Here is an 11,470-nt window from a genome sequence, read left to right as displayed (position 1 = left end):
GGGTAGGTATACTAATTAAAATGCAATCCATGATATATGTATAGTTTCTTTAACTTTATGGTAGGCACGTGTAAATATTAATCAATTGTTTATTGTGTATATTTTCATTGCACCTAAAAGATCGTGTTTATGAAACTTTTTTATATTACCAGATATTTACAATGAAATTATTGTGTCCACTGATGTATTTATAAATTTTGTTAGGCATATCTAACATAATACAAAAATGATTTGTCTCGCATTTATTAATTTAATCAATGTGGTTATTATTATTATTATTATTATTATTATTATTATTATTATTATTATTATTACAAAATAGGTTAGGGCAGAGGACTTACATCCTATTATACCCAAAATTAACAAAATATGTACAGCACAATAGGTATAATAAACATATTAAAGAATTAACTTAAAAGTAATCTCTATTACAAAAGGTGAGCATCCAGTCTACATTTAAATGAATTAAGCGATGGTGCACCAATTATTATGAAGCCGTTAAATTGTTCCAAATTGAAAAAATTCTGTTGGACAGGAAGTATTACCTAGCTCTAGATTTAAAATGTTCTTTTTTTAACTTTAATTCAACGAGTAGATTGAAGACAAGTTGCCGAAATTAAATTTAAGAATTTTAAAAGTCATAATTGAATCACCTCGAAGGTGACGCTGCTGGAAGATTGTGAGATGGGCCATGGAAAGTCGTTCCACGTCGTTCTGGTCGCAGAGCGTTGAACACTTTTAATAGACTCTCGTTTGTGCCTTTTAGGGTACTGAAAGATACATTAGAGACAAGTAAGATTATGGAAAAAACCTATGTGCCCGCCGGAACACCTATGTGAAAATTTAATTTTCTGTTGCAATGTTACTTTTCCAAAGCCCTATTTTATTTAGTCCTTAGTAGGACTTATGCCAATGTTTTTTATGAGCTTTTCGAATATAATAATGTCATATTTCTAATTGGCCTTAATGAGAAATTGGTAGACAAATAAAGATGTTTTTCACATTTTCTTACAAAGTTTTGCATTTTTAGGTCCCTTGCGACACTTATGCCAAAAAATTTTGTGATAAAATCGATACTTCTCTTCAACTTATGAACATGGCATAAGTGAGAAATACGTCGCTGTACACATTTTTTTTGAAAAGGAAAATTGAATTTTCACAAAGGTGTCCTGCAGCCCATCTTTTAAATTTAGTTTATTGTACTTGTATCTCGGTTACCTTTCAGTACTCTCGTCGAACTTCAGTCTAATATCTCCCGATCTATAAGGATTGCTGATTGCTGGTCTCGAATGAGATCAGTATACCACATAGAACCAGCGTACTGAAGAATTGGCCTCACATAACTGCAGTTATTGGATTTATCATTTAATGTTTAATACTCTTATATCCCTTGCAATAAAAAAGGGCTCAATTATATTAACATTGCCCACAGAATACATACAAAATAATATGTACAGGGTGTACTTTAATTTAATCGCTAAGTTCTATAAAATGTCTCTTAGGGTCGTATGATACTATGCTAAAATTAGAACAAGTTTCAGTAATTCACTAAGAACTTTTTGATCTTGCATAGTATCATACACAAATTGCAACAAAAATTGTTGCAGTTTCTGTAATTAATGTTCATTTAATCTCGTAGGTGTGGTATTTTGACCGATGACACATTACGATAGCTATTTTGAAACAATTTTCAAAATACAATAGTACTCTATTTAGAGTAGTAGGTATAGGTGTTGTAAATAAAGATACTGTTACTTATTTGTTTCTATCCCTCACTCGTATTTCATAGAAACGCAAAATATCATTTCCTAATTCAAGAATTCGTTCTCGTTCTTGCCCGAAATATGAAATAGTTGGCTTCTGACCTGCATGCATGTGAGCGTGTGTAATTCTGTAATGGTAGTGGTTCTACAACAAACAGCTAGCTCCTTGTCTTTTTGTGGCCGTTCTTTGAATATAAATAAATGAAGCAATTAACCAGATATCAGTATCAAAATGCTTCCTTAAAAAGTTACGTTACAAGCTTCTATTATTAAAATAATATTATAATTAATTTTATGGATTTTTATTATTTATATAAACGTTGAATATTTTATTAAATTAAAAATTTTAATAGAACATTTTTTTGTCAAGTAGTCCAATATACGGAGAAAAATTAGGTTTAAGGTAGCAAAAAATATGTCTAATAATACTTTGTATAGGATCATTAATATAGTGCAGTGTTAAGATTGAAATTTACATATTGGCCAACCAACGAATATTATCTAAAATCCTACGATGCGTAGAATGTGCAAACTAACATCTCTAATTCCACTGATGTATCGAACTAACAAATGTGTTTACATACAGTTAACTACAACAACTACTACTGCTACTACGGCAACAACAACCGCAACAACAACAGAAGCGGCAGCATCAGCAAGATAAGTTGTTCTAGCATTATTAGCTATTAAATATTAACTTATAACCCCTATCTACTACTTTGTTATCGCATAGTAGGTATTTCATTATATAAACGCATATTTGATAATAACTAAAACATTGAGAAATAGTATATTTGGTAACTACAAGTGACTGGAAAATTTAGAACAAATACTGCATAACGGAGATAACCAACTATCTGAACTGAAGAACTATGCAAACAATCGAAGTTCAAAGATGCAGTGGCGTGCTGTGTTTAAAATGTTTTGTGTCAAGAGAGTACATACATTTTTTATATTGCCACGTTCTCTTTCCACCTGCGATTACAGAATACAATTGAAATTCAAAGTAATTTTTTGTTTGTTTGTGATAGTAAATAAAATAATAATAATAATAATAATAATAATAATAATAATAATAATTTATTATTATTATTATTATTGTTATTGTTATTGTTATTGTTCTTCCGAAATCTCAACTATAGCTGGATTGCCTCCCGTATGGGACTCCAGTACATTNCTGATATTATTTTATTTTTTTATTATAATTATAATAATAGAAATATACACGGAGAAAAAAATGTATGTATTAAAAATGTTTATAAGTATTAGTGTTTATTAAGTTTTACATTACCTATATTTAAAATACAATTTTGTTTTACCATCTTTTGTATAAAAAATGAGTGTGAAAATAATTAAAATGTAAATAAATTTTTTTCATGATTGAGAAAAGGCATATTGTCAAGTTCGTATACATTATACTTGAATACATACAGGACGTTCTGTTCAAAACTCCCCTGGTCGATATCTCAAAACCAAAAAGATATCTTGATCTGTAAAATCTAGTTTATTTATATAAATGATCTCAATTTTAAGTGAAAACGAAATTTTTCTTCGTAATGGTTTAGATATCGTAACCAAACCACAGAAATCTGTCGATGAAGAAATTTTGAAAAGTAGTACACACATGGAAAAACACATTAAACCGTAAGCAATGGTGTTTATACAAAACATTTTTTCGACACATTGACCCGGAAAAACATCTTTAATTTGTACCCGGTGGACCAAAATACTATAGTCTTTCTTATTTGAAAAACTTGTTCCCATATTTATTTAGCCATACCATACAGGTCTGGTCGAACTAAAAGTGAAGGTGGTAGAAATGTACCTATACGCTCAGTTGAAGAATGCGGGCGCGGGCAAACGGCGCACACACACAGCCACACTGGGCGACTGGGCCATAAATTTCAGTTGTCGACAAATTGCCTAAGATGGCACTTTGTAGACCTTTTGATACGGAACAAAACGAAATACCGCCAGTCAATATTGAATTAGTAGAACCGGTTGTTGATGAAACAGATTTAGAATTTAAAAATAAAGAATTACATGTTCAATGTCAGCGTTTCATTTTAAATATTTACGATAATGGAAGAAAATTAAAAATCAGATAATGAAATTATAAATAGAATTCACATATTAACAAAAGTTTCAGTGTCCACAATTTTTCGTGTAATTAAACAAGGTGTTATAGATCATTGGGTAAAGAGGAAGCGAAAACAAAAATTAAAAATTCGATGACATGACGAGAGACGCAATTCGGCGGACAATTTCTGATTTATACAATAAAGAAAATTGAGGACATAAATAATTAAAATATGTTGTAGGCCAAATTAACATATAATAGAAATTTTCTACACATTATATACAAATTATTATTTTTTACCTTTAGCAGAAAACTTTTTTGGGACGCTCATGAAACTCATTAATATTTATTGCTAGGTGTTTTTATACATGTTCAACTAACTTCGGAAAGACTGTACCAGTCTGATACTGTCCTTATTAAATTTGTTTATTTACAATTTACAGTCTACAGGAGTCAATGTTAAGAAAGCTCTTTTTATTTTGTCTAGATATCTGATAAATTTCAGATTACTTATTTATTTTCTACGTTGAAAATAAACAGAATAAAATATAAAAGTGAAAAAATTGTAAATATACAATAAATTATAAATAATTATGTACGTTTGCAAATATTTCTTAATAAAAAAATGTGGAACGCTTCACGATTTTGCGTGTCATCCTTGCGCAGGGGCCATGCTAATCTTCTCTGTATCGTTCCAATTTTAGTATATGTACCGCCGAAGCGAGTACTATTATTATTATTATTATTATTATTATTATTATTATTATTATTATTATTATTATGATCATCATTATTATTATTATTATGGTGGAATATTACTTAAATTACTTACATTTTAGGAACTCAAAAGAAGCTTTACAACATTTAGAGGTCGAAAATGATGTATTTTTTTATAGATTTGAAGATACTGATATTACCACGTCCTCAGTATTTCCTCGATTTCCGTAACTATGAGTATCTGGAAAACAGCAACACAATCTAAAAATTGTAAAAAATAAAACAGTTAAATGTTAATTAATTCTATTAGACAGTTTTTAATAAAAACCACTTTTTTAACGCCATAATTTATTTTTATTACATAATTTATTATACAGCTTGTNGGTACAATTTTTTAGAATTATTGTAAATGTATTTGTATTTATATTTTTTATTTTAATACCTTAACGAATTTTATTAAAAACATCCCTGAGGATGGTGTAAAATAACACCGAAACGTTGGCAATGATTTAAAATATAGTGTTCTTTTATTTATTGATCTTTATCCCACTAAAACCTTGACTTGGATAACTAATCAAGATCGCAAAATAGTGGAAACATAATAATAATAATTATTATTATTATTATTATTATTATTATTATCATTATTATTATTTGGAATTTGGAAAGTAACAACTTCAATACACTGTATCTCAAAAAGAAAAAACGTTACATAAACTATCTCCCATTATTTTTCCATGAGGAACTTGCACACAAGTTCTTTTGAAACATAAACGGGACACCCTGTAGATATGAGGTGAAAAATCTTGGGTGGTCATTATTTATTTTGATTGTATAGAAATATTTGGAATGGTACATTAGAGGAAATATATTTAATAGTTTTACATTAGTGCAGATATAAGATAGGAATAAGAGTAGTCCTTCTAGGAATTTAAATTAATTTAAGGGAGATTTATGGACCTTTAGACCAGTTCCCACGCCCCAACCATTCCAAATACCAGTAACAAATATTTGGTATACAGGGTGTCCCTGAAAAGGATGGACAAGGCTTGACCACAGGTTCCTTGGATGAAAATAAGACTATTTAGCCTAACTTACCTATATACAAAAATGTACGCCTACTGAGATATAGCCTTCTAAATATAGAACAGATAACCTAGTTCTTTTCAAATAATTTGAAAACTGTTTTTTAGAAACTTCAAATTTGGTATACCTATTTTTTATATAAGGGCAATGTAAATATAGAATTTGGTGATAATACATACAGGATGTTCTCTTTCTAGTGCCTGTGCGCCACTGGCTATCCCGTAATTTTTTTGTGTGTACGTCACTGACGACAGAATTTGCATTTTTAAAAATAAGCACTATTTTAGAAGATTTTTTGCTTCTTTTTTTGATATCGTTTATGGATTTCGAGTAAAAATGTCATTTTTTACACATTAAATAATATAAAATTAGTTAGTAGTAGATAAATAGAATAGTCTAGTTCTAGTACGAGGTGCCATATAACAAAGAAACAAATTCATAACAATAATTAAAAGGTTCAGTGTCAAGCTAGCTGTGATTTAATTTTAGTTTACTTTGTTTTTTATTGCAATTTATACTTTTGCTGAACAAACTGATATGTTATTAGTTTTGAGTTATTCTGAAGGAAATTGTTGTGCTACTGTTCGAACATATGCTGAATTTTCCTAATCGAAGAATTCCAAATCACAACTTTTAACTGTAACATTAAATCGTGGATAATGTACGGCCGGAACTATTCAGCTGGAGAAACAAATTTTGGAAAGGGTCGAAGAAATTCCTCAAGTAAATAAAGGGAGTTTAGCGGCAGGGGTTGGCTTTCAAAAAGTTCCAGGTTACTGGAATAACAGGTGGATAGGTATAGGAAATAATGCCCCTTTAAAATGGCCATCTCGATGCCCGGACCTAGACCCATGTAATTATTTCCTTTGGGGAGCGCTGCGGACCACAGTTTATAACTTTTCAGTAAATACAGAAAACGAATAATGGGAAAGAATACAACATGAAATTAGTGTTATGAGAGGTAATGCACAATTATTGGATAAAATTGTTTAAGAACAAGGAAGTAACTTTGAGCATTTACTGTAATATTATTTTAATGTGATAACAAATATCAATTTAGGTTTATTTAAAATGTTAATGTTGACTTTTTTATATTATTAGTTGATATTGTTTATTTAAAATATTAGTGTTGATTTTTATTTTATTGATTGATAATACTAATACTAAAAATGTGTAGTTATTTTTTTAATGTGACGTTTTTTCATTATTATTCCCTGTTTTGAGGCTGTATTTAATGTATAAAAATGCCAATCCATCCATAAACGATATCAAAATTTTGTAAGAGGCAAAAAATCTTCTAAATTAATGCTTATTTTTAAAAATATAATTTCTGTCATCATTGGCGCACACACAAAAAAGTTACGGGATAGCCAGTGGCGCACAGGCACTAGAAAGAGAACATCCTGTATATGTATTCTCACCAAATTATATATTTACCTTGCCCTTACATAAAAAAATAAGTGTATCAAATGTGAAGTTTCTAAGAAAAATAGTTTTCAAATAATTTGAAAAAACTAGGTTATCTATTCTATATTTAGAAGGCTATATCTCGGTAGGCGTGCACTTTTGTATATAGGTAAGTTAGGCTAAATAGTCTTATTTTCATCCAAGGTCCATCCATGTGGTCAAGCGTTGCCCATCCTTTTCAGGGACACCCTGTATATGACGTTTATTTAAATACTAATAATTGTTAGCTTTGCCACTCATCAGTTCTTATTGTAGTTATTTCAAATTAAATTAGGTATTATTGTTAAATTGTACCAGATTTACTTATAAATGATGTCAACAATACATGAAAGTGAATGAAAGATCTGTCTAAACTATTTCCATGCGTATATCGGAAACCTGTTCAATAATTTTTATAATTTTACATAGAGAGTACTAACGTGGAAATTCAATATCAGGTAGTGAACAAACAAAAAGAAAAACAGTGGCTCGCAAACTTTATTCTTAGAGCACTTTTATAATAAATAAATGTTATGTAACTGTGTAACGCAGAAATAACGATATATTTCAATTTTTTATGATTTTTAAGCACTAGGTCAAAACGGTAGTTTAAATAAACTTCACTTTTTCTGCTGAATTTGTAACTAAATTATTATTTTTATATGTTTTTGTCCGAGTTACCTTTATGAAAAGGTCAATATCTTCTGAGTTCGGTGAACCAACGTAATTAGATATTCTATCATAAGTCAGTATGTGTTGACTTTTGAGAATGGAAGTAAATTGGTCTTAATTGTAAAAAATAATTAATATACCTGCAAATTTAGCAAAAAAGATTTTATTTGCAATAATATACCTTTTAGTATACCGAAAAATATGAAATATGTTATTACCTCGGTTTTACACAGTGACGTAAGATTTTTTTCTTATAAGAGAGCTCCTAGAAAGTAGTTTGCATGCCGCTGGTTTTTTGTATGTTCATGAAATTTTACCTGGTGATGAACGTCCACGTTAGTACTCTTTATTTCAAATTCGAAAATATTTGTGTAATAGGTCTCCGAAATAGACCTGAAAATTATTAATTTTTTTAACTTTAATGTGAAGAAGGATTTTTCCACAAACTTATTTGATTTTCATTATAGAATCTATAAAAAAACCCTATATATTATTAATGAGAATTAAAGAACTTTATATTTTAAGGTTAACAAGGTTACAATAATTGTGTATAAAAATATTAAGATCGGTCCAAAGTTTATAAAAATATTCTTTTTGCGTGACTGTCGCGACAATTTTTTTAGTTCATTTGATAGCTGACTAATAAATCAGAAATACTGTCACTTGCCTCTGATATTTTAAGCTAATTATTAATTTTATATAATGAATACATTATATGGAAACAAATGCAAAATGTAAACAGCAATTAACCCATAAATATCTAGGAAGAAAGAAATAAACATTATATTTATTTACAAATTTCGCAAATGCATATGATAATTATTGCAATTAGTGTTGACAAATAATTTAAAAAAGCAATAATTATCTGAAAATATAGATGCTATTTCTATATTACTAATAAAAACACACAGCTGTCATGTTGAAATAGTTAAATAATAATGCAATTTTTTGACAAAGATTAATAGAAAAAAATTTAATTAATATATTTCTGCAATTTAAAGGAGCCTCCTTTTTAAAAATAGAATTAACAATTAATAACAATATATATGTCAAATGATATACATATATGTAGTACAGAATATAAGCTTTTAATGAAATTATAACTTTGAAACCACGAAGTCAAAACGGCTTTTACCTGAGTTCAAATAAACATGGAAGTTTAAATTTTGATGTATTAAGTATTGTTTTCTTACACCTATAGAATTCTAGCATAGTTATCCTTTCATCTTAAGTAAGTAGTGCAATATTTTGTCTTACTGTACTGGAAGCAAGATTTGAAAGATATATATTAAGTTAATATAGGAATATGAGGAATTCGAAATATTATCATCAAGTCATAAGCTCTAAAAGAAGTTATATTATATTATATTATGGAACTCCTTATTTATTTTTTTGTGATGACTTAAACCGGTTTTTCTTTCTTTGTGTAATAATCAACTCATATTTAAGATAAAAAAGAAGCCCTTTTTTGAACTTGTAGTGTCAGTAACCACTTTTTTTAATAGTTTACGTGTAGCGTATTATTTAAACTCGACTACAATCTTTCATAGACCATATTGATTAATTTCATAAAAAAATTATTGTTCCCATTTATGTCTATTAACATTAAAATTCAAAGCAAGTTGAAAAGAAGTACTTACAAGAATAAGAGTATAAAACTCTTCGAAAGAAGCTACAAGTTTGTAGTAAGTGTTATATTTAACAGACAATAAGGACAATCGATCTTACATCAAGAACGGTTGGATTTTTCTCTATCAACTAGTAAATATGCCATTTTTCTTTTAAATGAAATAATTTATAATTAACGTGGAATTGTTATAAATGTTAGAGAATAAAATAATAATTTTGTCAACTGTTTTATCTGTTACATTGAATCTAATTTGAGGTTCCTTCTTTCTCTCGTAAGATTTAAAAAAAGTTAGACTGTCGTAAATAGGAAAATGCATGTTAATAGTATAATAGTTCTAAGTAAAATTAGGTCACCCTAATTGTAAGGCTCGGTGAGAGGAAGTTTAGTCTGGAAATTATCGGGAGATAAAATTGACTTTGTGAGTCGCAAATTGTAGCAATTTCGGCACGAACTTCTCGTGGCATACGATTGTCGTGAGCCAAGTGCCCAACACTGCATAAAATTTATCACAAACAAGAGGAATCGAGAATCAAAAGGGAGCTCGAGGTAGATCGCCTGGTAGTAACTTCGGAAACTAAAATTTTGAAGAATTTGCAAAATTTAAACTGAACTCGAGACAGTCCGAAAAGAAAAAAATTTGAAGTCAGTCAATACGGACTCACAGGTTTAGTTCAGCGCGGTGCTCTCTCTTGGTCGTGAGGTTTTTCTAGTGGAGGGTACTAAACGTGTTTTTTTGGATTTTTGAGCAGAAGTTAGTGCTTGGATTCGTGAAGGGAGAAACGTCGAAGCGGGATTCGCGTTTTTATAGTTGTTAATTGAGTATTAGGGTGGGAAGCCAATTTAAGAAAGAAAATTGAGAATTAGATAGCTAGAGGCGTCCGAAGTGTAATGGGTGTTTTCATATATTTGAATTAGCTTATGGTAAATTCGGCGAGTTACGTTTTAATTTAGAGCGAAAGAGGGTTTGGCAATAACGTTTTATTATATCTTTTTGGGTTTTATACAAATAGCGTTTGGTTATTAGGAGTGGAATAAAAAAATAAAGTAATTATTAATATTTGTATTACAGAGAATCACGTAGGTACTTATTCCTTTCGTCGAGAGCAGGCTAACCGCAAATAGAATACCTATATACAGTGTGGCCCATCATAGAAGGATATATTTTTTTGCTGTTTTTTAGAAATACCTACACGTTTCATTTTTAAAATTTTATTTTTTTTTGTCACTGGTGCTGTGACACAGTTTTATGCATCTGGTTTGTTTTTTTATACTTTATTTTTTTGCTTATATTTTTTTATTTACGTTTTATTTTAAATTGTCTTTATTTTGTAATTGCAAGCACCAACGCCTTTCTTTAGTTTCAATTTATATGCAATAGTTCTAAAATAAGTTTAATAAAGCCATGACTAGACTCTCTATTTCCAAGGGCAGGTGAAAAATAGAGGATTTTTCACTATTTACCTGGACTAGTGGCAGCGGTATAACTACAAGATAAACCAGTGGTATTCAACCAGAGGTACGCGTACCTCTAGGGCTAGGGCAAGGGTCGGCAACTGGCGGACCGCGGTCCAGGTCCGGACCGCGGAAGGTAAAATACTGGACCGCCAAAAATGTTTTAAAAGTATAAATTACTCAAATAAATTATTTAAAAAATGTTTTTTTACGTTTAAGTGCCAACCTTATCATTTTTTCTAGTATTTTACAATTGTGTGAGTGTTTTGAGTTCTTAATGGTTAGTAAGCAGATTAAATTTGAGTTCAAATGAAAATTTGTAAGAAATATGAATTTTTTTCTGGACTTCGTTAAAAATTTTTTAAAGCATCCGGACCCCACATAAAATTACTTGCCGACCCCTGCTCTAGGGGCACGTTAAGACGTTAATGGCCATTTGTACCGTTCCAGTTCTAATCAATGATTAATTAATCATCGATTAATTTTTAATCAACGTTTATATTTGTTTGAGTTGCAGCGTCAAAATTTAAACAATGTTTAGTTTAACGGAGGAAATGCTTGGCAACAGTGCAATTTTTGACCATTTGCTAACTTCACGATAGTAAAGTTTTGTTTACTCCCATC

At 29.6% G+C, this 11,470-nt stretch overlaps 1 non-coding gene across 1 annotated transcript; it reads right to left on the bottom strand.

Moving 5' to 3' along the window:
• Positions 1–4,464: 4,464 nt before the first annotated feature.
• LOC111691890 lies at positions 4,465–4,571 on the bottom strand. Its single transcript, XR_002763080.1, has one exon. It is a non-coding gene; the product is annotated as a U6 spliceosomal RNA (small nuclear RNA).
• Positions 4,572–11,470: the final 6,899 nt, after the last annotated feature.

This window comes from Anoplophora glabripennis, unplaced genomic scaffold, assembly GCF_000390285.2.
Source record: "Anoplophora glabripennis isolate ALB-LARVAE unplaced genomic scaffold, Agla_2.0 scaffold558, whole genome shotgun sequence".
NCBI classification, from domain to species: domain Eukaryota; kingdom Metazoa; phylum Arthropoda; class Insecta; order Coleoptera; family Cerambycidae; genus Anoplophora; species Anoplophora glabripennis.
Note: the sequence above shows the minus strand (reverse complement) of the source record. Positions and strands in the feature narration are given on the sequence as shown.